The following is a 23,925-nucleotide window of genomic DNA, read 5'->3' as shown; positions in this document are numbered from 1 at the left end:
ATTTGCCTAAGCCCCTTTGAAAGCCATCCAAGATGGTGGCCATCACCACATCCCATGGCAGAGTATTCCATAGATGAATGATGTGCTGTGTGAAAATTTACTCCCTCTTGTTAGTCCTAAGTTTCTGCTACTTGGGGTCTGACAGGACCTCAAGTAGCTGATTTGTACCCTACAGGAATGCTTGGCATGGTTTATACGTGTCTATGAAGAAACAGTCCAGGAATAAAACAGTGTTTAGCAGATGTGTGGCCACCGTGCACATGGGAGGACAAGCATCCCCTGGCATCTGCAGGACAAGAATCCCCCGTGTGCCACAGCCACAAACACTTCCAGGGGCTGCCAGAGGCTCTCGCAGGCTTTCCTCCATACCTTCAGGGGCTTTGGGGGCCTCTTAAACCCCTTAGGGGATGGGACCACTCTGGGAAAAGCATCATCTACTACTACTTGTATACCACATTTCAACACAAGTTTGCAAGGTGGTTTACATAAAGAGAAAAATTGACTTTTATTAAAAAAATGTTTAGCATATGGTTTACAAAAGCAATACAGCAGTGAATAGAATTTCCCGATAAAACACGGCCGCATACTAAAGAATGTGTGGTTGCAATGGTAGAGAGAATATAGCACTGTATGTGAGTTCCTAGGGGGTTTGGGTAGAGTCTGGTTAAGAGTTCAGTGAGAGGAATGTCCAAAAGGTCCAAGGGAGGGTCAGATCCTAGCCTCACCTTGCATGTGGCCGGCAGGGCTGTGCTGGTCTTCTGCCAATTGCAGCCTCTGGGCATGGGTCTTTGACGGCAGAGGGTCTTCTCCAGGTCCAGGGGGTCCTCCAAGGTAATAAATAAGATGCATCCCAAAAGTGGTGCAGCCAAGTTTTCCCTCCTGGGGCATCCAAGGGATATCACTTCAAATTCACGCAACCACCCCGTCCTCCCAAGGTGCTCCTTGAATACTCCTTCCAATTGTGAAATTGCCCAAAGTTTCAGAATCACCCTCCGTTCCAAAGGCGGCGTTCTCTTGTCCTCAGGAAAATCTCCACCCCCGCAGGTATTTGCTTCCAGAATCCACCGCTCCCTCTTCATTAGCATAGCTCCGCCCCAAAGTTCACTCCGCAGACCTTTCCTGACTCTCCAGCCTGAACTGGATCTAGGCTCTGTTGACTTCGCTCTGCTGTCTCTTCTGGAAGTCCTGATGTACTCAACTCACTCTGCTTGCCTGGACCTATTTGGGCTTGCTCTCCTCTGACCTCCAGTCCCTTCCTTCAGTGTTAACCCCTTCCTCTCACATAGGAAGCTGCCTTATACTGAGTCAGACCATTGGTTCATCTAGATCACAAACTAGTGATCTATCTACACAGACTGGCGGCATCTTCTCTAAGGTTGCAGGCAAGAGTCTCCCTCAGTCATCTCTTGGAGATGTCAAGGAGGAAACTTGGAACCTTCTGCATGCAAGCATGCAGATACTCTTTCCAGAGCTGCCTCATCCCCTAAGGGGAATGTCTTACAGTACTCACATGTAGTCACCCATTCAAATGCAGACCAGGACAGAACCTGCTTAGGAAAGGGGACAAGTCATGCTTATTAGCACAAGACCAGCTCTCCTCCTTGTCTCTTTCCCTTGTTCTCCTCTGTTGGTGTTTTGGCTTGCCTCCCCACACACCCTCCATGGATCATTTCTCCGACACTGCTTTCCTCTCCTTGCCTTGGCTGTAGCTGCTTCTATCTTTCCATTTAACCCTTTCCTCCCCACTTCCCACTCTCATTCCTTATAGCAACCAGCATCTAATCAATCAAACAGATAGCTAGTCAGCAACACATACACACCGGTCAAAACAGCCACTAGACACAGCCAATATGCTAGTATAGCAGAGGCTAAGTATTAGTGCCTGGACACATTTAACAACTATTGTGTTCTGTGTAATGTGGGGATACCCATGTGTTGATTAGCCAAGGTCTTATTTTTATTTGGATCTTAAGCCTGTAGTTGTCACTTTTCTTGGGAAACTGCCTGTTTTATAACTTATAGCCTGTTGAACCAAAAGGGGGTGTCAGGCACCCCACGTTACGTTTCCTGGCCATCAATTTCATTAGATGACCCCTGGTTCTATTGTTGCATGAGAGGGAGAAGAACTTCTCCCTATCTACTCTTCCTACATCATGCAAAGTTTTATAAACCATGCATATTTTTAGAAGTATAGGGCAGCCCAACCAAGAAAACACTTTCAAAGGTACCATCCTAACTTCAGGGGACAGGGGGACATGGAAGATGACTTCTGATGCTGTATGCAATGTTCAGGAAGCCAAAACCAAAAACCAAAACAAAACCCCCAAAACAAACCAAAAAACCCCCACTTGAGTTCTAATGGGAACCAGTGCATTCTGTGCTCTGTCCAGGGTCCTGAAAAACCTGCCCTGGATTGCCTTTGCTAGAACTGAGAGTGAGCCCTTCCTTTCTATTCCCCGTCTGTCCTTTTCTTCTACTCCGGATTGCTTGTCATATCTGCCTCCTCACAATCCCTTTGTTTTGCCAGGACTGGACAACTGGAAAGATGGTTTCCTTCCATAGATAAGGACCACAACAGAAAAGGTGCTCTCTCTCCAGTTCCACCTGCTCAACCTCTAAACCAGAGATTCTCAACGTTGGGTCCTCAAATGTTACTGGACTTCAGTTCCCATAATCCCCAACCAAAGGCCACTGGGGCTGGGGACTATGGGAGTTGAAGTCCAATAGTATCTGGGGACCCAGTGGTGAGAATCCTGGCTCAGAACATTTTGAGCAAGTGATGGGGCTGTAGCTCACTTGTAGAGCATCTGCTTTACGTGCAGAAAGTCCCAGCCCAGCCAGCATCTCCAGGTAGGCCTGGGAACGACTCCTGCCTGAAATTTTGGAGAGCTGCTGCCAGTCAATGCAGAAATACCTAGCTAGATGGACCAATGATCAGACTCATTATAAAGTAGCTAGCTACAGTATAAGGCCTTTGATGCTGATCTGAATAAATGTGCAAGTTCATATTGGAGAAGATGGCTCTTCAGATACTCTGCTCCCAAGCCATTTGTGGTTAGTTTAAGATGCATACAACATTGATCTAATTCTCTGAAACATCTGACTTTCTCAGAAAATCTCACATATGATTCTCCCCTTTATTGATATTTGGAGTTGCTGCCTTTCTCTGTAAAGAAAGTCCCCAGCTTACAAACGGGTTGTGTTCCAAAGGTTTGTTTGTAAGTTGGATGTTCATAACTCAGAATGCATCTAGGGACATAGGAAGCTGCCTGATACAGAGTCAGACCCTTGCTCCATCTAGCCCAGTATTGTCTTCACAGATTGGCAGCGGCTTCTCCAAAGTTGCAGGTAGGAATCTCTCAGCCCTATCTGTCTTGGAGATGCCAGGGAGGGAACTTGGAACCTTTTCTTCCCAGAGCTGCCCCAATATCTTACAGTGCTCACACATGTCTCCCATTCAAATGCAAACCAGGGTGACCCTGCTTAACAAAGGGGACAATTCATGCTTGCTACCTCAAGACCAGCTCTCCTCTCTAGTTCCCAAGAATGAGGATGTGTTTGTATGTGCAGGTTGGCATTTGTAATGTATTTACCTGAATTCAAGACTAGGGTTCTATCATGTTCTTGAATGTTAGAAACTGGAGTGGGGTCATCTTAACTTCCAAATTCTGTTCCTTTGTGGTAACCTTTATTTTTTAAGGGGGTCATCGTAAATTCAGAGTTGTCTTCTATTCAGGTAAATAGGGTAAGTTGAGGACTTCCTGAATGTAATATGTTATGGAGCTTTGTAAGCATGGGAGTAAAACGGATGATTTTAACTTGGGGAGTGCCTGTACCTTCTTTTGTAAGATTAACAAAGCCATTGGGCAGGACTTTTTCTGTGGCACCCACTCAATAGAATGTCTTGCCCAGGGAGATCCATCAAGAAATCACTGTACTTCCCTTCAGTGCCATCCCTTGGGGGTTGTGGGGCTCGGGACAAAGGGGCCTGCCCTCTGCATCTGACATCAGATGCAGAAAGGTGTGTGGCTTCACTCTGAAACAGAATTGCGTGCCCTTTTTAGAGCAAATGCCAGCCAGCGCCAAGTATGCAGCGTGGCTGAAAACAGCTCTCCCACTGTGAATGCAGTGCTGCCAGCATTTGCTCTGAAATGGAGTGTGCAGCCCTGTTCCAGAGGAAAGCTACGCCCAATGCGTCAGGCTCAGGGGGTGCAGGGCTTGCTTCCCCCCTCACCCAGGCAAGCACACATGGTGGCAGTGGGTAGCCGCAGCGGCCGCCACGTGTGCCCCCACCAGGAGCTGAGCACGTGGGCAGTCTGCGAGGCTCCCCATCACTCGCTGGCAAAGCAGGGCCCCTCTAAACATGGGGCCTGGGGTTACCGCCCCGGTCGCCCCACCCTAAGGCCGGGCCCGCTTCTCTTCCACATATAGGAAAAAGCTACTGGCACCAAGATTAGCTGTATCTTGGCCAACCAACTTGCCTGAATGTATAAGGCTCAGAAAACCCCATTTTCCCCCTCTGCCCAGCTACAAGGTGTACGAGAGAGATGAAGCCACAGTAGATAATTTGTGCATTTACTTGCAGTTGTACTTCGTACTGTTAAGTTCTTGGGAGTCAGAAGCCCTTACCAATCTATTGCAAATCACCAAGATCTCCTGGTAGACCCCTTTCTATCCTCTACCTACCCTGGCCTAAAGGGCAGTGGCTGATCTCCAGACTAAATTGATTAATGGAAGTCCTGTTGAAATGAAGTAGCTGTTTAGAATCAGACTGTTGAATAACTCAATCTGGATGTTGGCCTCTGACAGTTAAGTTTCCAGTCATTTCACAACAAATTAAAAGGATGAGGTCATTCACATGACCAGGCAGGCAGTGGGCGGAGAGCAGGGAAGGCTTGTTTAACTTACCTTCCCCCCCCCCCCCAGACCGCCACTGGACCTTGCTGGGAGCAAGGGCAGTTCTCCAGGCAATCTGTGCTGTGTGCTACAGTGTGGAGCACCAGAGGCCAGGACAACATGCCCCAGCCTCTGGAGATCCCACAATGCACCGCACAACACAGACAATGCATTGGGGGTTCCCTCAGGAGACAGCACTCTAGGCATCCATCTTTGTGTCCACTGGGGGTAAATATAGCCCCAGCGCACAAACAAGCAAGAAGCCCGGGTTAAGGATGTTCTCACTCCTTTAACCTCATCTAACAGTGAGGCTAAAATGGTGGGCTAGGCAGTACTGGCCCTTCGGGATTGGGGCTGGTGGTTTTCACACGCAGCTTGGGTTAGGTTGCACATGTGAACAGCCTCAACGTTTTATGTTAAAGTAGATTGATTATTAAAAAGCTCAGGAAAGGTGTTCAGTGTTTAAGACAATTTTCCATTTTCAATCTGTCTCTCACTTCTCTATTGTTTGTTAATTTTGTAACTGAGGCATTATCTTAAAATTAAATTAAGTCTAAATAGAATCAGCTGAAGTTGAATACTTTTAAGTACTACTGGTTTCAACTGAGTCATACCTAAATCTCTCTATATGGAAAATGATGGAGTATTAAGGCATTTAATTTTGATTGATTGATTGGGTCATTCATTCATTCAATTTCTATATCGCCCTTCCAAAAAATGGCTCAGAGCATTGAATTGCGTACTTTACCATTAGACTTATGCACTTAGATATGAACAGCAGAAGAGAGGAGAAGGAGGAAGCCATCCAATAGTTGTATACACAGATATCTGACTATAGTCACTTGTTAGACTTAGGGGCTCTCTTTTTAATTACTAAAAAACAATTACAACAAACAAATCAAGCCATATGATCATGCTGTGAGTGTACTAATTTTAAATACACATTCCATCAGATTTCTGGAAATGCCAACAAAGATTCATGGGGAGGACTGTGAATGAATTACTCCTTCCCTTTAGGTTTTGTAAATTATTTCCTTTGTATTGGTTTTTTCCTATGTTCCCTCTGGGTCTGTAAAGCTCAGTGGTGGGTAAAAGGTCGTGGCCTCTAGTTGACAGCTGTCTGAGGTAAAAATTTGTGTTGCTGCTGGGTTTCGGAGGAAATGTATTAGAGATGTGCATGAAACGAATTTTGTTTTGTTTTGAATTCAAATTGAATTCCAAAAATTCATTTCAAATCTGAATCAAATTTGAATCTGGTCCAAGAATTCAATTCAAATTGGATTCAAATCAAATTCAAATCTATTCAACCCTGTTTTGGTGCCTTTTTAACCCATCAAGCAGCCTAAATAGTTTTTTAAAGTTGCCAAATTGAATCAAATTTGAATCAATAATCAAAAATTCAATTTGAATTCAAATCAAATTGCCCTTTTAAGGGGTGATTCAATTCAAATTTGAATCACGTGTATCACCCAGATTCGAATCGGATCAATGCAAATTCAAATCGATTTGCACATCCCTGGAATGTATCTAAGTGATCTGAGTGGTTATCACCAGGCAGAGACAGAAGGTTCTGGTTGCCTGAGGGAAATATCACCCGATTGGTCTGTGTATACCTTTGGGGCAGGGGCGGAAGGGGGGGGAAAGTGATTTAAAAGAGAGGGCTGGAGAGGAGAAAGGGGAATGGACTACTGTGTGAACGGAGAGGCTGGAAGGTTGGAAGACTATCAGAGCAGGGTCGGAAAAGTGACAGTGAGGGAGCTGAGCCTACGGGAACCTGCTGAGCCTTAGTTTAAATTTTAAGTTTTAAATTGTACTCTTGCCTAACTGGATTTCCCCCTGCTTGTTCCTGAACTGTTTTTTGAATTTTTGAAATTTTTATTCTAGTAAACTTATTCTTGTTTTCCCACGGTTGCACCATTGTCTGTCTATTGTTTTGTTCCCACCCAACACTCTCTTGCCCGGTTTATTCACCGCACTACTGAGTTTTTGTTATTTTTGAGACAGAGGTTTCAGTTAGGGATGTGCACGGAACTGGTTCCATGAACACCCAGGAGGGCAGGGAAGGTTTTTCCTTTAAGGGGCATCGGAGGCACTGCCTCCCTGCCAACCCCTGCCCCACCACTTTTACCCTGCTAACGCTCTTGTAAAAAGTGGGCATGCAGGTACCTCCCTGCAGCCCTGGAAATGGCCGATGTGCATGTGCGTGCAAATGGCGGCGGGGGGGGGGGGGGGCTGGCAGGTAGGCAGCGCCTGCCCTGCCTTTTAAAGGGAAAAAATCCCACCCTCTGAACCGACTCAAATGCCAGTCCACGGAACCAGTTCGGCACTCCCAGAATGGAGTGCCAAACGGTTCCGTACACATTCCTAGTTTCAGTGATGGGGAGTCAGAACCACTTTTTTTTATTTTAAAAAAGCTAAAAATCCTATACTGTTGGCAGCGGGTGTTTAGACTGAGGGCCAGTAAAAGCCAAGCCCTCACAAGACAAATGTAGGATGGGTTGCAGGAAAGGGGAGAGGACCTTTTATCATCATTTCAGTGTTACTCATTGAACTCATATGCAATGGAAGGAACTTTAAAGAGTTTTTCCTTTTCCTGAAAATGCACTGCTGCCCTCTTGTGGTATAACTTGAAACAGAGCAGGAGCAGAGAAAATATGAAAGGATAAATTGTTTTCTCAACAATACATGCTTAAGAGAATTGTTTATTTCCCCCATTAACTTTAAAAATATGACCAGTGGCTATCTGAAAAAGGTACAGGCACACAAGAAAGTGTCATCAGAATCCCTGCCCTTACAATAATTAACTTCCGGGATGGGGCTGCAGCTTGGTGATAGAGCATCTGCTTGGCATGCAGAAGATCCCAGGTTCAATCCCTCACAGCATTTTCAGGTAAGGCTGAAAGAAATGCCTGCCTGGTGAGCTGCTGCCAGTCAGAGCAGACAATATTGAATTAGATGGACCAATTGCCTGACTCAGTAGCTTCCTCTGATGTGGGGAGGACATTTCTATGTGATTTTCATGGAGAACAGGTTTATCCATGGCTACTAGTCAGAGGGCTATAGGCCACCTCCAAATAGCAACAGGAGCAACAGTAAGAGAGACGGCATGCCCTCAGGACCTGCCTGTGGGCTTCTCAGAGGCATCTGGTGGGCCACTGAGTGAAACAGGATGCTGGACTAGATAGGCCTTGGGCCAGATCCAACAGGGCTGTTCCTATGTTCTTCTGGGGAAATCACATTCTGCTCAGTTTGGGAGGATGATATGCTTTAAGCAGGCCTCAGTGAGCAGAGCTATAGAAGACACCTCATCCCGGAACAAACCAGTTATCCATTCCCACACTGTTCATCAGAGGAACAGGATGGCTTTCCTATAGACCTTTCCAATCCACATCAGCAGGGGTAAAGAAATGTTGGCTCAGTTTATTAGCCAAACAAAATATTTTACTCATCGAGCTACGTTGATACATTGCTCAGCAGGAGTTTTTTCACTCGTCAGGCATCATTTTTCACTCGTCACAGACTAGTAGACTAGTGGATTTCTGCAGTCCTGCACATCAGAATTTGGAGGTTGGGTTATTAAGTTCCCTGCTCTGCTTTTCTTGCCTTTAGCCTCCTTTTATTGGTGCCTTTCCCAGCTCCAGACAGAGCTGATCAATGACTCACAGTACCAAAAAAAGGCCAGCCTCAGGAACAGCCAGGGGAGGAGGTTAGTTTGTCACCTGAGTCGTCCTCCTCCTGGCTTGCTGCATTCAGCCAGTTCCCTCTCCTGAAGAACTCTTGGCTCCCCTACTCAGAAGCTGCCCCTCTTCATCAGCTGCCTTGTCTTTAAATACCCCAGTGCAGAGCTGACAGGGCTTGAAGCCTACTTCCAGCCCCGCCCCCTTCCTGATCTTGCTTCCTGTTTCCTGCCCCACCCAACCTAGCTGTCTCCCTGGATCTGTTCCCTGCAGCTCTCCCTTCCTTGCCCGCTCAACCCCACTGGGATCCGACCAGCCTGGGCCTTTCTCATCCGAAACGAAAGCCCCACAGGAGGGATGCCACGCCCTTCTCCAGACTCCACAGGGCCACTCAAGCATCCAGGGAGCATGACATCCCGACAATGTCTAAAACTTGCATAGCAATAAAATGTTTAATCTCTATGTTGGAACAAGCTTTCACAAGACAATTCATTTCAGAATATACTACGAATGTCATTTCCACACCTTTCAAGACTGCTTCCTGTTAATTACTCATTGCTTGAGCTAAGCATGGTCACTCAGAAATCAGACCAGTGGCCATCACTTTCCAAGTGTCTTTAGTAAATCCCAGGAGACGCAGCGGGGCTTCCTTCTGCACAGGACTAAAGGTGTGCATGAAACCCTAGTGCATACCTAGGGGTGTACGATTCAAGCACCATTCGAGAGCAGGGACTGGGAGCTTTAAGGAAGGGGAGAGCAGGTGCTTACCTGCTCTCCACTGCCCCTTGCAGCTTCCGCACATCCCAAGAATCCCAACACGGTGGCAGCTCGCGCGCACAGGCACACACACACTCCTCTGTCCTCCTCTTACACGGGTCACCCAGCCTACTCTCCTCAACCAGGCCAGCAACATCATCTCTTGGCTCAAGGCAGGACAGCCAACAAACTACTGAGTCAGCCTCTTTTTATGCTAGTGCATGCATGATCTCCCAGTCACTTGCAGAGGTGTTCTTACCCTCGGAGGCCCGGTCCATGGCCTCCAAGGTCTGGGAAGGCCTCCAAATGGCCAGTGGGGGTCTCCTGCCACCACCTTGCACCCACCCTGCCACGGCCCCACCCTACTGAGCCTCCCCAGCCCCAATTTCAGCCGCCATGTGTGCAGCTGAATGGTGGTGACTTGGGAGGGGGGGTGAGCCGAGCAGGACTCCCTCCTTTGTGGTGGTGGACTGAGTGACCACTGGGCCTGTCCATCTGGCCCAGCGGCTCTTGAGAATTGTGAGGTGCGCCAGAGCACCGGCACAGTTGAAATAGATAAATAATAAGATGCACAATCTAAAAAGAAACGCAAGGGAACACCAGCATCAGTCATTGAAGGGACTGGGTAAGACCAGTTGCTCTCCCCATGCTAAAAGAAGAGATCTCTCACTTTAAAAGGGGTCTTTTTTACTCAGTCAGCAGGGGTAACTGCTGAGTAAAGTTAGCTAACTGCTAACTTCCCACCACCACCACATGAATGAAGCAAGATGCACCTGCCAAGCTCACCTGTCCATGTTCCTGCATCACTTGGAGCCTTTCCAGACAGCAGGTATTACTGAGGCATTAAGAGGGGTGAAGTACTGTGGAGTTTGGATAGTTCAAATTTGCCCCCAAAACCGAGGCAAAAAGTGGAATTTTTTTACCCTGGACATAAATTGGACTCAGCTCCAATGCGCAATGAAAAACTCAAATCACATGTGGAGTGCTCCCCAATAGCTTGCAAGGACTTTGACGTAATTTGGAGAATATGTTAAAACACACCTGCCCTTGCAAAGCAAAATTGGGGATGACCCTGGTTCTGAAACCTGCCACTGAAGCAGAACCTCCTCTCTGGCTTCCCTGGTGGGTGTTCAGTAGGGTGCCGGCAAGGAAAGGAGACATAGGAACATAGGAACAAAGGAAACTGCCATATACTGAATCAGACCATTGGTCTATCTAGCTCAGTATTGTCTTCACAGACTGGCAGTGGCTTCTCCAAGGTTGCAGGAGGGAATCTCTCTCAGCCCTATCTTGGAGAAGCTGCCAGGGAGGGAACTTGAAACCTTCTTCTGCTCTTCCCAGAGCGGCTTCATCCCCTGAGGGGAATCTCTTGCAGTGCTCAGACATCAAGTCTCCCTTTCCTATGCAAGCAGGGTGGACCCTGCTTAGCTATGGGGACACATCATGCTTGCTACCACAAGACCAGCTCTCCTCAGGAAGAGAAGCTTCTCCTGAGAACAAAGTATCCTGAACCAACAAAATGTTCCAGTTGCCCCCCAGAAATTCAGACACAACAAATGCAAAATGAGTTGCTTGGTCCCCAAAAGAGTCACTTGTCCTCTGTAGAAGTCCCTAGTTGGCCACCCCATGGAAGCCACCTCGCTCCTCCGCTGCTCACAAAGCCAGGGGAAGCACAGCAAGGGCACTTCTTGGGTCCCTCACGAGATGAGCTCTAGAGAGTGTCTCCCGAGAGGGAACTCTCCCCTGGCCCACCAGCCACAGAAGTGCCACTGTTGTACCGGCCCTCGGCTTGGTGAGCAGTGGAGGAGGCAAGTGGTTGTCGGCTTCTGTCTCCGTCTGGCTCCCATCGGTGCTGACATGTCCACACCTTGGACATGTCAGGTAAGGCCTCTGGACTCCTGACAGGTCCCTCCTGAGTTGCCAGGGACCCTGAATAAGTTGTTTGAGAACCTCTGACTTCTCTGCATCTTGTCCTCCCTCCAAGAAGTTCAGAGTGGCATTACCTTTTATTATCACCACCACCCTGTGACGCAGGCTTGGGCTGATGTAGCTTCCTTCAGGACCTTCATGGCTCAGCGGCTTCTCCCTGGTCCAAGTCCAGCTCTTTGACTTTATCTGTAAATATACAATCAACTCATCCAGATGTTCTTTTATTAGCGTCCTATCCTTGTTTGGGAGCTGTGTCCCTCCCATTCTGTAATCTTGGGCAAGGTCGGAGAGGGGGCATGATCATCTGGGAGAGAGCAGCTGGGTTGGATGGTATTTCCTTCTACCTCGGAAAAGTGCTGGGTAAGACAGCACCCTCCGAGCCAGCTCCTCCCTCTCAGACGATCAGGTCCTCCCCCTCTGAACTTGCTGTTTCGCCTATGCACAGTCACAAAACAGGAGCACACACAGCTCTCAAACAAGGCTAGGATGCTTGACTTACCCTAATCAGAATCTTGTGAATGAGCCTGAGAAAAGATTTCACAGGAATGACTCCCCCATTTAAAAAGAAACATTGCTATTTGTTAGTATGCCAAACCACAATACATTATTGCTCTCTTGCCTCTCGTGGCTGCCTTTTTCATTGGAGCAAAGGAGATTTTTCAGTTCTGCAGCTGCCTCTTCTACAAGAACGCCCTTACAAAACTCTTATGGCTGGAGTTATCAAATGTGGGTCCCCAGAGGTTGTCCGATATCTAGGGATCTGAGTTTGAGAACCCTAGATAACCTGTGGCTATTTGGGCTGTGGGTGATGGGAGTTGTAGTCCAACAATGTCTGGGGACCCAAGTTTGAGAACCCTCCCCCTTTTATGGGAAAGTAGCATAACTACAGATCCCATTTAAATTCAGAAGGAATGGACACTAGAAGGCAATCAGGAACATCTGCCTGGATATTCCAGCAGGTGGTGCTGAACAATCATTCCTGAAACTCTCTTCAACTTGTAATGCAGGTTTGGTAGAAGTGATGACATTGGCCAGCTGAGGGCAGAAAAGGCATTGTGTTTCTCTTCCTCAGTATATACAACAGCTCCTTCACACTTCTCTGCAACCAAGGTTTCTACAGGCTTTGACCTGTCTACTCACCCCTAGGAGGCAGCCCTATAGACCAGTGGTCCTTCCAGCTTGGTATCTTCTATCCTAACTAGCAGCACTCTCCAAGATTTCAGGCAGGAGTTCTTCCCAGCCGACCCAAGCGGGTGCTTTTCCACTGAGCTCTGACCCCATCCCCTCCTCCTTCCGGGTCAATATTTTGCAACACCCATCTCACACAGGAAGCATGGATAGGCCCCAGTTTCTGGAAGGACTTGTTATGCTGAATCAATTCTTACAATTATAGGTCCGCAAGAAAAGGTTGCAGCATATCCCTGGTATGCCTTGAGCCTGTGCAAGGAGGAAGCTTGAGACCCCCTTTCCCCTCAGAAACAGAAGGGGGTGTGACTGTTGTGAGGGAGTATTCTTCAGGCTGAGACATTGCTGCTCTTTGGGTTAAAGCCTATTTTCTTCCTTGCCACTGAGCCCCATTAGCTCTGCCCAGCTGGCTGCCTGTAAACTGCCCTTGGAGTCCATGAACATTCCGCTCCAGGGAGTTACATTGGAACAGTTTGGAGGAGTAGCCCCCCTTTGGGTTATTTTCTTTCAAAGGTTTGTGAAACCAATTTATCTGCTGGTAATTCCGAGTCCTTCAACCAGGAATTATGGTAGGTAAAAGGACCAACTGAGTGTAAAAAACAACCCACCCACTCTCTATTATCTCATAAATACTAAAGTATTATAAGTAGAAAAGCCAGGAATTTATTTTCCCTATACAAATGACAATCATATAAAATCACAATAATGGATAACAATAATCAAGTAAAAGATAACCAAGTGAAAACTAACCTTACAGTGTAAACCTTTATCTCTTGTCTTCAGATAATGGTAACCATGAGTGCTCAGCTCTGATGCAGAATATATAGCAAAATGAACAAATTAACCCCAGCTGCTGTGGGTTGATATCACCATGTAGCTCTTTGAGGACCCAATTCTACAAAAACTTAAGTTCTTATTTACCATAAGGATAGTTCCTGAAGATCTATACAGTGTAGCTAAGACCACAATACATCCACATCAAAGCACACCAAGCAGAAAGAAAAGATCATGTCATGCCAGGATTTCATAACATAACCCTGCAATTTATATCCTCATTCAGTCCCATGGGAGTCCAGGTTTGGAAGGTATGGATCCAGAACAGTTCCCTTTTTAAAAGCCATTTGTTCGTGTTTCCACTATATCCCTTGTTTTGGTATATTGGTATACAGAGACACAACATCTATAGTAACTAACTAAAAGGCAATCAGTGGGAGGCATATGGTAAGATCTTAACTGGTTGAGAAAATCCATAGTATCTCTGAGGTATGTGGGGATGTTTGACACCCATGTTTGTGTCAATTATTTGTTATTTTTCACTTGGAGAATGTTATGTAGATGGCATCTAACTCCTAAGAAGTTGGCTTTAATGTACAAGAACATGTCAAACAAATGTTGGAAGTGTAAAAAAGAGGAGGGTTCCTATATACATTTATGGTAGACTTGTAATAAGTTTAAAGGCTATTGGGATCTGATATAGAACGATCTTAAGAAAGTGTTTAAAATTACTTTCCCTAAGAGCCCAGAAACAATATTTCTAAGCATCGATAATAACTTATTGGCTAGGAAATACTGGACCCTCTTTATGTATTCAACAGCAGCAGCAAGATTGACATTTGCATACAAATGGAAAGATACTGATTGCCAGAGTAAAGAAGATTGGATATTTAAAGTGCTAGAGCTGGCAGAAATGGTAAAGCTAACGGCATTATTAGGAAATAAACTAGAAGCATTTAAAAGGGAATGGGACCCCCTTCTTATCTACCTAAAAACATATTATAAAATGGATTTGTATCAGGCTTTTGAGTGGTAACAAAAATATTTTTTTAAAAATGCCTTAGAGCTGACTTTTGTGATTTAACTTGGGGAGAACGACTAAGCTACAGGCAAGTTCCTGGTATTGTAATTGATACTTGCTCTAATGATGAGATGGGAAGTCTACTTCTTCTTCTTCTTCTTCTTCTTCTTCTTCTTCTTCTTCTTCTTCTAATGTGTATGTGTGTGTCTCGTGTTGTGAAAAAACCAAATAATTTCTTTGGGGGGAGGAGGTCATCATCATCATCATGACTGCAATGACCCTTGAAGCCCAGAAACAGAAGCAACTAGAGCTGCCTATAATACTGCAGGAAAGTGAAAAGGAAGGCAAGGTGGAGAAGTCTGAAGCTGACAGCTCTCTTGCGGTGCAGAGTGGGAAGATGGAGAAGTATTGGGAAAGTGGAAGCAACAGATCCATGGCTTGAGAAACAGAGGGCTGCACTTCAAACAGGTGGACTGATGTGATATAAGTGGAGTTTCTTTTGCACAAGGAAAAGAGAGCGAGTGAGCAAGAAAGGCCAAACTCAGTCCCACAGAACTAGAGTTCCCAGGCTTCCCTGGAGAGGGAGGGTGCAGATTCAGCCACTTGCAATTGGTGGCATGGATAAGGCCCAAATAGTCTTTGGAAATGGCACATGCAGGTATTTAGTAGAAAAATGAGGACTTCTGTGTGCTGAAGATCAGGATAGCTGGCTTTGGTGGCCCTTCAGAGTAGGGGGTCGTAAGGAGCTTGTGGGAGAACCACAGTTTCCTCCTGGACACCTAGATGTACCTGGAATAAATTGGCTTCCTTTGCAAAAGTGACCAAAAGTCTTCCCCCAGCAGCTTTCCCAGACAGCAGGCTTTACCGCACATTTACTGAGATGCTTTACTGCGGGTTCCAAGTTGCGCCCCCAAAACCATCACAATAAGTGGATTTTTTCTTACCCCAGATATATATCAGGCTATCAGGGAGCACTTCAAACACAATTCAGGTTTTTCATTGTGTCTTACACAATGAAAAACCTGAATTGTGTGTGAAGTGCTCCCTGATAACCTGCAGGGACTTGGGGGTAAATCTGGCCGATCTATGAACGCATCCCCTCCATACCAGAGGAGATGCAAACTAAAATCTGGGTGTGAAAAACATCCTGGCTTTCCATACCCCAGATCTGGCACCCACAGATGACTGATGTGGTAGGAAGGTCACCTGCAGCCCGTCCCCTGTGCTTGAACGTGGCCCCCTTCTTCCTGGAGAGCAGCATCGTGTGGGACTTCCAGAGCTCCTCTCCAGCCGCCCCAGCCCAGTCCTGCCTGCTGCTTCTGCTTTCTGCCTGGGAAGCCTGCCAGCCCTTCACAGCCCCAGAAGACCCTGGGCTCAGGGCTGCCTCCCACCTGAAGCTGGCCGTGCTCAGGCTGGCTGCGGAATTGGTGGTGCTGCTGGGGCAGATGGAGAGCATGGCAGTGCTGTGTCTCCTGGCTTCAGAATCTGGAAGAAAAGGCAGGAGGAGAGCATAGGCGCTGCTGGGTGGGCAACTCTCCCGTGGAGTTGCCAGGGGGAGGCAGGAGCTGTGGCAGAGGTGGTGCTGGTGGTGGTGTGGGCTGGAGTTGGCAGACCTGTCCTCTCCTGTGTCAGAAGCAGGAAGGAAGGTGTGAGGGCGGTTCCTGCTCCACTCTGGGCTACAGGAAATGACAGAGGGTGGGGCGGCCCTCATTTCCATCCTCGAGCAGAACAGCAGCAAGACTGGGAGAGTGTCAGCACCCGCTTGGGACTCGGACCATGAGGTAACCGTCAAGGATGGGGGGAGGACCCCAGCACTAACCAACCCCCAACCCCCAGATCCAGCAGAGCCTGAGCAGGCAGAAGTCAGTGCCTCTCCTACAGAGGCAGGAACGTGGCCCTCTGAGGATCCAGGGCCCCCCTGCAGGACCCAGCCAGGCTCCTGTTGCAGCCCGAGGAGGAACCCCTCCTGGAGCAGAGGCGACACCGTGCCAGACCCGAGCTCCAGCTCTGGGTTATGGGGGTCTTCATCCCAGGGGTCTTATTCAGGAGGAGGGAGAGCTCTGCTCAGGCACCAGCTTTGGACCAGCCTGAGATCAAGGCGGTGGGGAGAGCACCTGTTGGCACTACAACCCCTCCGTTTGGCTCTAGCCTTTCCTGGGTCAGCACCAGGTTGACTGAGCTGCTTCATGCTGGACCCAGGCATGGAGACCCCCCACTACACCCCATCTTCAGGCTGAACCAGCCGGGACATATCCCATGGAAAGGCACCTTCAGGCTTCTACTATCTGATACCTAATCCTCCTCTCGGGTCTTCCCTCCTCCCCACAGGGAATGTAAGGGTTCCATTCAGCTTACAGGCCAGCATCTGGCTTTGGCAGCAGGGCTGGGCACCCCACGGAAGGCTCTTCCGTGTGGCCGCTTCTCTTGTTTCCGTGCCTGGAAAGTCCAAAGCCTGGTCAGTACCTGGAGGATCAGAGCTCCATTGATTGAGAAGAGCAGGTTGGCTGAAGCCTTGAAAGTTCTCCTTAGGAAGAACTGGAGAGGCACTGTAACAGCCTCCCCTGCCCCCGATATAGGATGTGTTCTTGCTACTCATGGTCATTGCTATGGCTATTTCCCCCTTCATTTCCCCTCTCTTAGGGTGCATGGCCGTTTCCCAGGCTTTTCTCCCCATTATCAATGGCATTTGGGCAACCTTGGTACTCTATTCCAGGTTTTATTTTGTTTTGTTTTACACAAGCAGTTTCTCTTTTACAACGACAAAGATGTCATTACTATGAAGCACATGAGCAATGAACTCAGGCCTGTGTTTATTAACCCAGAACCAAACCAAACCAAACTGCTGTGCCCCATATGTCCCAGGGCTGTGCTAAGGGGAAATGTGGGCGTGGGTCAAGATCCTCCTTAATGGCCTGACAAGATGCCACTGCCCTCATCTTTGGATTGGGAGCTGCCCCCCATCTGACCTGCCTTCCAAATGACACATAAGCCCTCATGGGTCCCCAAGATTCTGCCCTTTTCCCGGGAGGTAAGCTAGGACCTGCTGCAGAGAAGGCACACAGTCTACCACTGAGCGATGGGATTCCTGGCATGGGTGGGACCCATGGCCATCTGTGTTTGCTTGAAACATGGGGCGCCACTTTCACTCTAGGCTAAACGGGGCTGGAGGGGCCATGCGTACCACAAAGTATGTTCGGGGCGGGTCGGCCACAGGAACAGATGGTGCTGGAGTTGCCTATGGAGGCTGGGTCAGTGCTGGCTCAGTGGCAGCTGCTGTTCCGCATCGGGGAAATTGGGGTCAACCTCCTCTCTGTTTTTTTCTCCTGGATGGATTCAAGGGCAGGAAGAAAGGTGTGAAGAGGGTCTACTGGGATCTACCAGGGAGCTGTGAGCTTCCCAGGCCATGGTGGAACATGAGGATGGCCACGTTGGCTTGGAAAAGGAGAAGTTGCTAGTACTCTACCCAGTGTAGGCTCACCCGTGCTGGAGGGGCAGTGCTTCCCACAGGGTGGAGGTGGTGCTTTTGCTCTGGGAATGGGAGAGTACGGAGGGGGGGCCCAATCTCCTCCTGCCCATGCCCAGTTCCAATGGCACCCAGGCCAAGACCCCCTGAGTTCTGCCATAGCCAAGCCATACAATTCAGCAAAGGGGCTGAGCGCAGGGAAAAGCAGGCCCGATTGCTCTTGGTTCTCACTGTGCTGTCCATGTGCTTCTGATTTCCTCACCTCAGCCAGCTTGCAGAAGCGCCTCAACACTCTTTCTCAGCCTTCCTGCTGAAAGAGCACTGCTCTTGGGTTAGGTCCACAGGTCAGATTGGGATGGTTTGCGTCTGTCTCCTGGTGGACCAAAAGAGCCATTTGCCAGCCAAGTCAGAGCCAGGTTTACACATGTAATTCATCGTTGTTGAATGATTGTCAGGTCGGGTCAGCCTCGGTGGTGGGCAGGGCTGGAGTTTCCAGTGGAGGCTGGTCCTGTTCTGGTGGTGGTGGTGGTGGTGCTGCTGCTGCTCTTCTGGACTCAGACTGGACAGAACTCAAACCTGGGACCTGCTGCAGGGAAGGCACACAGTTGACCACTGAGCTTTGGGCTTTCCTGGCACGGGTGGGACACGTGGCCGGCCACGTTTGCTTGGAACATGGGGCGCTTCTTCCACCCTCGTCTCAAGAGGGCTTACCACATCTTGGGTGCTCTTGGCCACAGTGATGGGTGGGGCTGCTGCTGATACTAGGCTAGGATGGGCCGGCAGTCTTGGCCTCTGCTGGATTCAAGAGCAGGGAGAAAGGTGTGAGGGAGGCTCCTGCTGTGCTCTGGATCTCGTAAAAGAAAGAGGGTGGGGCGCCCACCCCCTCCCCACTTTCAAGAGTGCCAAGAGCCTTCTGGGGCCTGGCTTAGAGAGCCAACAGGGTTTGGATCAGAGTGAATGGCAAAAGATGCTCAGCAGCTCCCTCTGTTTTCAGCCTGATGTCCACCTGATCCCTCCAACTGCCTCACCTCTCTCAATCTGTATGGTGGTCGTTCCTATGGCTCCTTTGACTTAAGGTAGAAATTGAAATGGGATTGACACCAAATAACAGAAGATTTAAACAGATGGAAGAAGTTAAACCTTGCATTCTCCTGAATCCCCTTGGAGGTTGGATCAGGGCCACAGGTAGGATAACAACGTTTGCTGTCTGGACCCTGGTGAAATAAAAGAGCCATTTGCCAGCTAAGTCTGTTATATACATGAAATCAATCCATTATCAGCAGCATCAGCATCACTGCAACAACACTTGAAGCCAAGAAGTGAAAGCAATTAGAGATCTCTCCATGTATGGAAAGTGAAGTGGAAGGCAAGATAAAGGTTCAAGCTGGCCCAGATCTTGCAATGCAGAATGGGAAGATAGAGAAGCACTGGAAATGTGTGAGTGATAGAAAAGTGTCCCAAATACTGCTTGAGAAATAGGGGGCTATACTCCAAGCAGGTGGGCTGACGTGATGTAAGGAGAGAGAGAGAGAGAGAGAGAGAGAGAGAGAGAGAGAGAGAGAGAGAGAGAGAGAGATGCCAAACTCCACCCCACAGAACTAGAGTGCTCAGGATTCCCTGGAATGGGAGGGTGCTTACCACAAAGTAGGGTCGGGTTGGGTCAGCCTCGGTGCTGGGCAGGGCTGGAGTTTCCAGTGGAGGCATTGTACTCCAACCCATCTGGAGAGCCAAGTTTGGGGACCCCATTTTAAGCCTCAGAACACAGCACCCTCCTCTTAGCACTGACTTCCAGAAAAACACATCTTGGACTTGCCACTGACCTTCTCATCTTCATCAGCCGTGTCCGAGGTCTTGGCTAGCTTGGGATCCTGTGAAGCAGAGGCTTGTTTCTGAGGGAAGGGCAGAGAAGGAAAGGTGGCAAGAGAATCCACATCCCACTGGCGCTTCTATCCCATAAGTGGCGAGGGAAGGGCAAGGAGGCAGAGGAGAGATCTCAGGCACTAATGGCACAACCATGTCAACCGTCATGGATCTGGTGCTTGCTGCCTCTGCTGGTCCTCCTCCTGCTCCTTCTCTTAGGAATGGCAGCATTTCCCAAACATTACCTGTATGGCGGCCACCGCCCGCACGATCAAGATTCTTTCAGGCAAGCTGGTGAGCCCACAGCACCATCCCTGTGGGGGGTATTTTGCAAGGTCCTGTGGCAAGAAGGTTAACAACGGGCCAATTAGTGGCCAACTCAAACCTGCATTTCCTCTCTTCCTGTCAACTTCTAAAAGAAAAGAACGTAGACCACTTCTGAAGTTTCAGCTGCATCACAGCAATCCTTAACGTTCTCTCAGGACTGCTGTTTTCACAGCCGGGAATCCACCACCTTCCATCAGGACTGGGGGCACATCTGCACGACCAACTTGTATCAGTTGGAAAGTGCTGGAGCTTTCATGGTGCAATCCAAAGAATCTTGGGAATGGTAGTTGAGCGAAGAACTTCAGGAGATGGCATTTGTGCACTAAAGACTGAAGTTCTGGCTGACTTCTGGCTGAAGTTCTGAGAAGACCACGGGATTCAAGGTGTTCCAGTGAACCAAGTAATTTCCTTGCTGCTGCCTAATGCTGTGCCTCATCTAGCCCTGGGATGTGCAAAGGGGAAATGTAGGGGCAGGTCTAGCACCCGGTTCCAGCCTGGAGAGAAGTCTCTGCCCTTGTCTTCAGCTTCAAAGCTCCCCCCACATCTTCTGACTCCCACTCCCGCAACTCTGCCTTGCTTTCCAAATGGCACATCAGCCCTCATGGTTCCTTGTGAGAGACTGGACAGGACTCTGCCCTTTTCCAGGGATGGAAGCTGGGACCTGCTGCAGAGAAGGCACACAGTCTACCACTGAGCGATGGGATTTCTGGGAGGGGTGGGACCCGTGGCCGTCCACGTTTGCTTGAAGCGTGGGGCTCCACTTAGGCTAAAGGGTGCTGGAGGGGCCGCGCTTACCACCAAGTATGTTCTGTTGTTCAGGTCGTCCTGGGTGCTGAGCTGCCAGTGGAGGAAGGGCCTGTGCTGGTGTGGCTGCTGTTCTTCTGGGTCTGGGAAATGTGGCTCAACCTCCTTGCTATTGTGTCTCCTGGAGGGATTCAAGGGCAGGAAGAAAGGTGTGAAGAGATCTATAGGGAGTCATGAGCTTCCCTGGCCATGGTGGAACATGGAGATGGCCAGGTTGGCTTGGAAAAGGAGAAGCTGCTAGTAGTCTAAGCAGTCTAGGCTCCCCATGCTTGAGGGGCAGGTCTTTCCACATCATGGGGAGTGAGCTGGGGGGCTGCAGTGATGGTGAGGGGCAGAGATATTGGAGGCTGGCGGGCAGGGCTGCTCAAATGGTGGAGGTGATGCTTTGGAGCTGGGATGGGAGAGTACGGGGGACACACCAATCTCCTCCCGCCCTCCCCACATTCCAAGGGCACCCAGGCCTGAACTCTGCCTTAGCCAACCCACAAGCTTCAGCAAAGGGGCTTAGCGAAGCGAAAAGCTTGCCCCATTGCTCTTGTTTCTCAGTGGGGTGGGGGTGGGGTTGTGTGTTTTTGATTTCCTCACCTCAGCCAGCTTGCGGAAGTGCCTCAAGACTCTTTCTCGGCTAACCTGCTGAAAGAGCACTGCTCTTGGGTTAGGTCCACAGGTCAGATTAGGATGGTTTGGGTCTGTCTCCTGGCGGAACAAAAGAGCACTAACACTCAATAATATCGCTTATCTAAATAATCCTCTGGGGGACAAATGCAGAAAGGTGACACTGTGGCCAGCCTCTCCTCATTTGGATCCTGCAAAAGATACAGTAGAGGGAAGGAATCAGTCCCTGCAGCTGGCCAGGGTTTGCTCTGCAGGCTTCCACTCACTTCCAAAGCCTGCAAAGGTCCCTCTGGAAAGGGGGCTGCCCCAACCAGGGGTGTGGGGCAAGGCAGTGTTTGGCACTTTGCCTTCTGGCACCACCTCAGGGCCTTGGCTGCCCTCTCAGCACATCACTGTTGTTGCTGCCCTTGTGGGAGGCCACAGTGCTGGGCAGGGCTGGAGGCTGGAGGTGGTGCTGCTGCAAATGGAATAGGGGCAGCTGCAAACCTGGCCTCTTCTGGGAAACCTGGATTCAAGAGCAGGGAGAGAGGCGTGAGGAGGGCTCCTGTTGCACTCTGGATCTCCAAAAAGGCGCGGGGGGGGGGACACCACCAACCCCCTCCCCACTTTCCAGAGTGCCAAGGCCCTACTGGGGTCTGCTCGCCCCCAGTTCCCATGATACCTAGGCCAACACCCCTCCCTGGGCTCTGCCTTGAATAACCTACACACTTCTGCAAGGAGGCTGAGTGCAGGGGAAAGCTTGTCTCAGAGAACTTGGTTCTCAGTGTGGGGCCAGTGTGCTTCTGATTTCCTCACCTCATTCAGCTTACGGAAACGCAAAAGTACTTTGGATCTTCTGTTCTTCTGAATACACCTTTTTTGCTGGATCAAGGCCAAAGGTAGGATAAAGATTGTTGTCTGGACCCTGGTGGAATAAAAGAGCCATTCGCCAGCCAAGTCCGAGTCTGTTATATACAGGAAATCAATCCATCATCATCATCATCATCATCATCATCATCATCACCACCACAACAACACTTGAAGCCAAGAAGTGGAAGCAACCAGAGATCCCTAAATGTCTGGGGGGGGGAGTGTTGCAAAAGTTGTGGGGGGGCAGGTTTTATGGCCTTTTAAAAACAATTTGCAGCCTGGGGCCTTGATTATGAAGTAGTCAGAAAGTCAGCAGAAATTGTACTTTTCTGAATCAATGTCTACTAAATGCAATAAAATGTCACTCCCGCCTCTGTCTTGCCAGTGTCCCAAAGTGCACTTTTGCCTTTAATAAATAATTTGATATAAAAAGATAAATTTGGTAGATGATTTTTTTCTTAATAGACGATTGCAGCATTGGACATAATTAAGCACTTAATAAGGCTTAAGTGATGCATTTAAAAACATCCAGAAATTCATTACAACCACAGCTGCTCCCCTCCCCTCTATCTATGATTCATGCATGCGCTATTATAGAACAAAAGTTTCTAAGCTGCTCATTCTTATGAAGAAATCCATATGGGAGCAGAGAGCCATTTTTCTCATATCTTGGGGCGGGGGGACTTTTGGCTTTGGGAACTTTTTTTGTTTAAAAGTGGTGTGTGTGTGTGTGTGTGTGTGTGTGTGTGTGTGTGTGTGTGTGTGTGTGTATGAAGGAAAAAATCTTATAGTGTCTCACAAAAGGAGAAATAGAACTCCATGTGGCCGCTTTACAAATCTCCTCCAAGGGAGCTCTTGCTGAGAAAGCTGCCGATGCAGCCGCACTTCTCGTCAAATGCGCCGTGATACCTCTGGGCACAGGTAGATTCAATGTCTCATAAGCCAAGGCTATAGTAGTCCTGAGCCACCAGGCCATAAACAATTTAGAGGCTTTGGTCCCGAGGGAGCCTGCTTGAAAAGAAACAAAGGAAGAGCCCCATCATTTCAAATCATTTGTGAAGAGTTCGAAATCTCTCACTCAGGCACAAACAAGGGCTTGGGGAAGAAACACAAAGAGGGGCTTTCAACAGGGGATTTTTATATATATCTCACAAAGACACATGTTTCATGAATGTTGGAAGGAAAAACACACACATGGGCTTCTGGGGGCAAGGAATCACATACAAAAAGCACATAAAGCTTGTCTGGTTGTTTGACGTTCCTTTCCAGCTCTCCTGGTGGCCATGCTTTCTCCTTGCTCAGCGATTGCCTTCAACTGCCAAGCGGGGCCTGAGAAAAAGACAAGGAGGACCAATCAAAGATGGCTGCTGCTGCTGCTGCTGCTGGGAAAAGACAGGGCTGGTTTCTAACGCTTTTCTCTCTCTGCAACCACTGTCCTCCTGCCTGAAAACAGAGAGACGGCTCCCTGGCCATGATCTTGCCTTGGAGGGACTTGCCTTGAAGAACTTGCCTTGGAGGGACTGCAACTGGAGGAATAATCTTTTTTTTTTAAAGTATGCTTTTATTAGTATTATAGAAACAGACAAGGTTTCATCTCTCTGAGAGTCCAACAAAAGCATACAAACAGATATTATCCATCATCAACAACAACAAAATTCCCTTTTTAAAAAGAAACAGTAGTAGTAATTGATTATGTATATATGTATACATATGAGAAGAAGAAAAAAATCTATATTATTAATTCTCCTGGGTGTGCCTTGGAATGTGTG

At 48.5% G+C, this 23,925-nt stretch overlaps 2 long non-coding RNA genes across 14 annotated transcripts in view; both read right to left on the bottom strand.

Moving 5' to 3' along the window:
- The window catches only part of LOC128335694 (uncharacterized), a 93,417-nt gene extending 80,255 nt beyond the window's left edge, over positions 1–13,162 (bottom strand). For all 3 annotated transcript variants that reach the window (XR_008311693.1, XR_008311692.1, XR_008311691.1), the window contains exon 1: positions 11,333–13,162. This is a non-coding gene — a long non-coding RNA (uncharacterized LOC128335694). The remainder of the gene's footprint in view (positions 1–11,332) is intronic.
- A 2,138-nt stretch (positions 13,163–15,300) lies between these two features.
- LOC128335693 (uncharacterized) lies at positions 15,301–23,642 on the bottom strand. 11 transcript variants are annotated; one of them, XR_008311690.1, is made up of 9 exons: positions 22,103–23,642; positions 21,278–21,388; positions 20,684–20,813; positions 19,998–20,248; positions 19,807–19,899; positions 19,522–19,590; positions 18,730–18,915; positions 18,413–18,496; positions 15,732–18,287 (listed from the first exon to the last, which is right to left on the bottom strand). It is a non-coding gene; the product is annotated as an uncharacterized LOC128335693 (long non-coding RNA). The 11 variants fall into 11 exon arrangements; XR_008311684.1 differs by adding an exon at positions 15,301–15,723 and having other exon boundaries at positions 17,420–18,915; XR_008311682.1 differs by adding an exon at positions 21,574–21,812 and having other exon boundaries at positions 15,732–18,915.
- Between the last annotated feature and the right edge of the window lie 283 nt (positions 23,643–23,925).

Source organism: Hemicordylus capensis, chromosome 11 (assembly GCF_027244095.1).
Source record: "Hemicordylus capensis ecotype Gifberg chromosome 11, rHemCap1.1.pri, whole genome shotgun sequence".
Lineage (NCBI taxonomy): Eukaryota > Metazoa > Chordata > Lepidosauria > Squamata > Cordylidae > Hemicordylus > Hemicordylus capensis.
Note: the sequence above shows the minus strand (reverse complement) of the source record. Positions and strands in the feature narration are given on the sequence as shown.